Source organism: Lithobates pipiens, unplaced genomic scaffold (genome assembly GCF_037356315.1).
Source record: "Lithobates pipiens isolate NorthernLeopardFrog02 unplaced genomic scaffold, aLitPip1_a1.2 Scaffold_8, whole genome shotgun sequence".
NCBI lineage: Eukaryota > Metazoa > Chordata > Amphibia > Anura > Ranidae > Lithobates > Lithobates pipiens.
This window is the reverse complement of record NW_027507903.1, coordinates 612,141,836-612,149,535: the sequence shown is the minus strand read 5'-3', so window position 1 is coordinate 612,149,535 and position 7,700 is coordinate 612,141,836. Positions and strand designations below refer to the sequence as shown.

Genomic DNA, 7,700 nt, shown 5'->3' with positions numbered 1-7,700 from the left:
GGATCTCATATTTACACTAAAATGCAATAACAAATATATATATATTTTTGTAATTTAAAAAAAAAATACAAAAAAAGAGCTATGGGCAGAAGTGACATTTTGACGTCTCTCCTGCCCTGCAATGGTATGGAGATGGGTGGGGGCCATCTTCTCCTCACTCATCTCCATTCCAAGCAAGGAAGAGAATCCGATTGTCTTGACCACTACCAGGCGTCTCCGGTAAGTGGCGGAGGGTACCGGAGCATGGCGGGAAGGGGGGATAAAAGTGATCTTGTGTCGAATCCACCACATAGACCACCATTATCGGAAACCGGACCGCCAGCCAAAGAAGAGGATACCGGGGTTATGCCAACTAGCTGCTGCCATAACAACGATATTCCTCTTCAAAGTTAGGACGTAAATATTGGCGTCTTTATGACATATTATATACAGTATGTTTGGAAAATGTATGCTGTATTTTTACATGATATCTGTTAGAGCCCTGTAATAGGTGAGGACTTGTTTTGTTAAACAGACCACTTTCTTTTATATACATTTTTTCTTTAGTGGTTGGAGTTCACCATAAGAGTGGTTACAGCAGTTCCCTTTGTATTGCACATCCATCTAATTTAAATCCATTTACATTTGTTTTGCATAGTTCAAAAAATAATAAAAGAGTAGAGTATGGGACTTTAGATGAGGAAGGCTCAAACACAACGTAAAAGTAAAGAATTTTTTATTGCACATGAATGTCAAATTGCGTAATGTTGTATATGACAAATAGTTACTTAATGCATATGCAGACATCTTAGAGCAGTGATTTTCAACCAGGGTTCCGTGGAAAGTTGCTAGGGGTTCCTTCATCATTAGGCAATTTCAGCCTCTCAGATAAGTTCCCACCGACACCACTGATCTTTTTAGCTATCTGTAAGGAGGTAATTCTTCCCAATGACCACAAGTGTAAGGACCAGGTGGCCGAGTGGTATGATGAGGTGACCGAGTGGTTAAGGCGATGGACTGCTAATCCATTGTGCTCTGCCCGCATGGGTTCGAATCCCATCCTCGACGGTAGTTTAGTTCGTGATCAATGTAAACGTGCTTAAGGTAAAGCATTGTAACGTAAAGTCTTGTACACATAGAAAAAAAGGCACGGTCACCCTGGACCTAGACATTCTACCTCGGTTCTGTGCCTCCCTCTCCTGGGCGGCACAGTGGTGTAGTGGTTAGCACTCTCGCCTAGCAGTAAGAAGGGTCGCTGGTTTGAATCCCAACCACGACTCTACCTGCCTGGAGTTTGCATGTTCTCCCTGTGCCTGCGTGGGTTTCCACCGGGTACTCCGGTTTCATCCCACAAACTAAAGACATGCAGGTAGGTTAATTTCTGTGCAAAATTGGCCCTAGTATATGAATGGGGACCTAGGATTGTGAGCTCCTTGAGGGTAGGGACTGATGTGAGTGTGCAATGTACAGGGATAGGGACAATTGTAAACACTCAGGATGGACTGGTGTCTTTATTCAACCTTACTAACTATGAAACTATGACCATTCTTCCCACTGACCATCACACTAATGTATCATGACTTGTAGACTTCTAAAATTTAGCAGGGGTTCCCCGAGACCGGAGAACTATTTCAAGGGTTCCTCTGTGTTAAAAAGGTTGAGAAAGGCTGTCTTAGAGAGTACATAGCATACATATAAACAGGAAGTAAAACATAATTACCATAACAGGGGGACAACTGTACATGTTTCATAAGTATGATAAAAATAGATCTAGTAATATACAGTTAAATTCATAAGATGTTGATGGAAATGTGAGGGGTTACATCCTCAAAATCTCGACGCGTTTCATCAGTAAGCCGACTCATCAGGAGTGGATGCTGAATATCTGTAAGTAATGGCAGATGTTCTCAATCAAAAAAAGCCCATGATATGGAAAGTATCATATGTAAAGAGGTTTATATAGAAAAAAAGAGATGGTCAAGTCCACAAACTTACATCCCATTGGAATGCTGAACTCGAAAGATCCTGGTATGCAGGAGTCACCACATCAAGCCTCCCCAGGAGCTGAGGTGTAAAGGTCTGCCTGTAACAACAGGCCCAAACCGAAAAGTCCCCAACCAGTGAAGTGTATTGAGTATAATGCCAGTGATTGCAAGTAAATCTGCAAGATAAATCAAAAGAATTGTATACAATAAACCCAGCAGCACTGTCAAGTGCAGAGACGAATGGAATACATAGAGGAGAGAGGGTGAAAGAGTGGCGTAAAAGTGTGAGATAAGGCATAGGTAAAACTACACCTACTGGATAGTATGCAAATCAGAAATAGAAGTTAAATATAAGGTGGACCAGTGAAAATTGTGAAAAAGTATAAATAAAGCAGAAAAAAGTGAACAAGTACCATTTGAAGAATCCTGAAGGAACATACACCTGTTAGGTGAGGTTCATGGGAAATCAGTGTAGGTGTAAAGTGGAAAGAAATAATAGAGGATGAACAGACCGTGACATATAGAATTACCCTTTAATAGCAGGTATAGAGTATTGGTGTGCAGTGAAGCACACAGTGCAATCCGGTCATCTGGTCAGCTGTGAGTGGGGACGCCCAGGTGGGCTGGTCAAATAGGGCTGAACACACCAACGTCACGCAAGCATGATGGCGGGCGGGAAGCGTCTGCCTGCCAATAGCGTCAAACCTATTCCTGCCAGTACATTAGCCAGACGGAAAAATACCGCAATAACCAAGCGGCGCCCAAAAAGTACGTCACTGGTAAAGCATATGCGTGGCGTTGATACTCACAAGGCTTTGTTTATTTTGCATAGCAGCCCATAAGTAACTCACAAATGATTTCAAACATTCCCATAGACACACTCCTAAACCTTGTGGACAGCCTCCTCAGAAGAGTTGAAGCTGTAAAGGTTGGACTCAATATTGAACCCTACGGACTGGGATGCCATTAAAGTACATGTAAAGGCAGGTGTCCCAATACTTTTGACAATATAATGTAATAATATTATTTTTGACAATACTATGGTGTGGGTGGATTTCTGCCAGTCACAGGCTGTGTCACGCCCCTCCAGCCTGTGTCTTATGCCCCGTACACACGAGAGGGATTAAGTCTGACAGACCTCCAAAGGAGTTCCGCCGGAGTTCCGCTGGAGTTCCGACGGAGTTCTGGCGGACTTTTCGACCGAACGGACTTGACCACACACCATCACACCAAACTCCGACGGAGTCGAACGTGATGACGTACGACGGGATTCGACGTAGGAAGTTCATAGACAGTAGCCAATAGCTGCCCTAGCGTCGGTTTTAGTCCGTCGGAGTAGCACACACACGAGCGAACTTTTCGAAGGGGACCGGGTCCGGCGGAGTTCCGTCGGGAAAATTTAAAGCATGCTTCATTTCTAAAGTCCGTCAGACTTTAGCGAAGCTAAAGTCCGTTGCAGCCCACACACGATAGTTTGGATGTCGAAAAGTCCGCTCGTGTGTACGGGGCTTTAGAATAAGAGGGAGGTGAAGCTTCCATCAATCTACAAATAATATCCCACCCTCATTGTGTTTAGCTGGTTAGTGTGCATGGAGGAGGAGGGAGGGAGTGGGCTGTCATTTAGCACTGTGTATACACCCACATGTGTGACTCTACAGTCACATGGGCTGCTCAGATGTGATAGGGAGGGTATGCTCAACATAGAAACTCACTGAAAACGGAGCATGTGCAGAGCTGCTCTGCAAAATCCCTAGCTGCATTGGGGAAAATGACAGAATTAATTTTTTGCAGAATACAGAATTTAAGTGAATCTCGTAGTGACTGAGTGAGTATGAACGGCATGTAATACACCATTTATTGATCATTTTTTTATGATGTCGTGAGTCTCATTTATTTAATTTTTTTTTTATAGGAACCTGCAAAGCATTACAGACATGATCAGAAGATGGTGGGTGCAATGCTGTTTTTTTTGCGAACTCTTCCTTCAGCTGTCTGTACCGAGGTATGGCCTTTCAGTTGGAGATTACTAGACTTATGTTGAATAGAGAACTACATACCCACCTGTTCATTTATTCACAGGGCTGTGAATTAAGTTTGCAGTTGTGTGGGTGGATCCCAACACAGCCATCATACTGATTTCACAAGTGACAGCTGCTGTGAGGAAGAAGACTTGTCAAGGTGGGGGTCTGGGGTCAGGGGCTGTCACATTTACACACTAAACACGGAAATATAACATGGTGTAAAAAGTGAGGTTCTCTCCTTCAACCACTTCAATACTGGGCACTTTCACCCTCTTCCTACCCAGGCCAATTTTCAGCTTTCAGCACTGTCGCAATTTGAATGACAATCGCGCAGTCATGCAACACTGTACATGTATGAAATTTTTATCATTTTATTTCCCACAAAGAGAGCTTTCTTTTGGTGGTATTTGATCACCACTATGTTTTTTTTATTTTGTGCTGAAAAAATAAAAAGACAGAAAATTGTGAAAAAAATATGTTTTTCTTTAGGTTTTCTCCTTCACTGGTGAGCACTGATGAGGCTATACTGATGGGCACTGATAAGGCGGCACTGATGAGGTGGCACTAATATTCAGCACTGATGGGCACTGATAGGCCGCACTGGTGGACACTTATAGGTGGCACATATGGGTACTTATAGTTAGCCAATGAGAAGAGAGAGGGGGCAGGACGGAACTACGGCTCCCTGTCTGAATGGACACATGGAGCTGCAGATTGGCTCGGCTGCCTCCACAGACAAGGAGAAACGCAGAGGGACCCGAAAAGTGGAGGATCTGGGCTAGGTAATTATGACATGTGTGTTATTTTATTTGTAAGTTTTACTTAACAATCTCTTTAAGCCTGATACACACTAATAGTTTTTTTTTTTAGTTTTTTTTCACAAGTGAATGGGTAGAGGTACATTGTACCCCATACTCATTCACATAGGGTGGGGGGCCGGGATCCGGGGGCCCCCTTATTAAAGGGGCTCACGGATTCCGATAAGCCCCCCGCCCGCAGACCCCAACAACCAACAGCCAGGGTTGTCGCGAAGAGGCCCTTGTCCTCATCAACACGGGGACAAGGTGCTTTGGGGTTGGGGGGCCGCGCGGCACCCCTTCCCCAAAGCACCCCCCATGTTGAGGGCACATGGCCTGGTACGGCTCAGGAGGGTGGCCCTCGCTCGTACCCACCCCCTTTCCTGGCCGGCCGGGTAGCGTGCTCGGATAAGGGTCTGATATGGACCTGGGGGGAACCCCCACTCCGATTTTTTTCGGCGTAGGGATTCCCCTTTAACTCCATACCAGGTGATGGGGCCAGCGATGCCTCCTTCGCTGGCCCTGGCTACCTGGAGATGTGCTCAAAATGAGTGGACTTTTCTCCACGTATGTGGGCGAGTCCGTTCATTTCAAAAGTAGGGTGGATAGTCCGGCGGACTTAGTACGCCGTATTAGTCTGCTGAAAAAGTGCCGTGTGTGGGCAAGTAACTCGTTCGGAAAGTCCGGCGGACAGTCCAGTGGAAAGTCCGTCAGACTAAGTCCGCGGGATAGTCTGCTACGCGTGTACGCGGCATTAGTCTCAGTCAGACCCGGACCTGAACCAAGCCTGCCACAGAGGCTGGAAAAATCTGGGCTGGATTCCGGTTCAGTCTCTGACAATAGAGCAAATGCGAGGTGAAATATATCAATTATCGATGAACTCACCTCACATACCATCACAGTAGGCAATGTACTGCCTCCTCATGACCTGTCAAATGCTCTCTGAAGAGCGATCCTAACATACACAGTGATTAGGGAAAATATGACTGTTGTGGCAGTAATCAGGGCCACTGTAACTGGTGTGGCAGTGATCAGGGACACTGTAACTAGTGTGGAGGTGATTGAGGGCACTGTAACGGGTGTGGCAGAGATCAGGGCCACTGTAACTGGTGTGGCAGTGATCAGGGCCAGGGTAACATTAAGTGAACGTAGCACTGGCAGAGATCATTAACGAGTTAATAAGAATGTTCCTTTTGGGTTCACCAACATCACCCAAAAGGAACATTCTTATTTACCCATTGCCTGCCAATAATGGTCTCTGCCAGTGCTACGTTCAGTTATTGTTACCCACTGAGGGCTGACATTGTTGGTTTTTTCTTGCTGCCATCCATAATCTCCAGTTATGGTTATTGTTCAGCTGCACTAGGGATAACAGATATTCAATTTATTATTTTAATTCTATTTCTATATTTCTTCACATGGTCTACAGTTGAGCGCTCTTGAAACTGTTGTTACTTATCACCCAGTGATTAGGGATACTGCAACTGGTGTGGCGGTGTTTAGGGACAATATGACTGGTGTGGCATTGATCAGGGACACTGTGTCTGGTGCAGTGGTGATTTTTATTTTTTGTTAACAATTCAATTTTTATTTTTTTATACTGTTGCCATTGTAGTGATGTGTCATCATAGCGAAACTGTACTACTCTGGAAAGGTGATCTAGATTTTTTTCCTGATGATTTGGTCATGATCGCTGTAACAGCAATTGTTTTAGCTGTCATGATTGGCTTTCATTCATGACAGCTTGCTTACTATTGTGATTGCTGTGATTACCATAGCTATCACCTGGCAAGGGGCTGCTGTGAAAGGCCCTGTACTATGTGATCACTGCAACTAATCACAGGGATCACAATAGGTAAGCAAGTTGCAATTAATGAAAGCCATTCACGACAGTTGTGTTTATTTACTATCGTGTGATCGATGTGATTGGTCATAGCGATCACATGACACCTGGACTGATACCTGGACTGCTCACATGACACCTAGGTAAGTGGACACAGTAGTCACAGGATTGCGCTGCTGTGTGCTTCCAATGACGTCCTCCAGGAAATTAAAAGCACCCACCCAGCCATATTAGGACAAAAGGCCAGGCGGGAAATGATTAATCCCATTTATTTTGTTTATTTTTTATTACCCTTTTTTGTAGACACTTTTATTGCACCAATTTTTTCTTTTCCTTTGTTTTTACGAGATTTAAAAAACTGCAAATTTGTCTCCCACTTTTTACTCTATTCCTGTACTCAATTCATCCATTTGTGGCTATTGCCTCTGAAATAGTCAAGTGATTTTTGCCTTAAAACCCACCTGGTCTCTCCACAATAACCTATGGGATAGTAAGAGTGCTTAAAAAACAAAAGCCCTGGTAATAGAGCACCTGAGAAGCCAAGGGGTTACTCTGGCGACAAAAGGTCATAATAAGGTTTACTGAAAAAGTACAAAATGTATTAATTTTAAATTGAAGACAAAAAATATCCAATACTAAAAACACGATCATTTGCAGCGTCACAGGATTATTCAAATCCATAGAAGCACCACAGGGGAAGGTGCGTTACAAAACCAACAAACAAAAAACACGGGACACAACACACAATTAACTGGTCACCAAATCTCAGTATATACATAGGATGGCATGTGATAACTATCGCTTATAAATTACATAAGTGGTGCAAGACCATTAAGTTGCAAAATGACATCCAATGTGTATAAACCCTTTTGCTTCCCAGGTGATCTATTGTCATGGCTTTTGTTTTTATACCTGTGATTGGTTACATTGACAATACCTGACTAGGTGAGTGATCTATGGGCACATAGTATCCCTGATAAGAACTTTTTAGGACTCATTGCTTTTTGTTTTAGTAAGAGTGCTTACATACTCAGCACACTCTAGATCTGGAAAATATTTTTCTGACTTGTCTTGG

At 43.8% G+C, this 7,700-nt stretch overlaps 1 non-coding gene across 1 annotated transcript; it reads left to right on the top strand.

Annotated features, from left to right (window-relative positions):
• Window positions 1-965: 965 nt before the first annotated feature.
• TRNAS-GCU (transfer RNA serine (anticodon GCU)) lies at window positions 966-1,047 on the top strand. The gene has a single exon. It is a non-coding gene; the product is annotated as a tRNA-Ser (tRNA).
• Window positions 1,048-7,700: the final 6,653 nt, after the last annotated feature.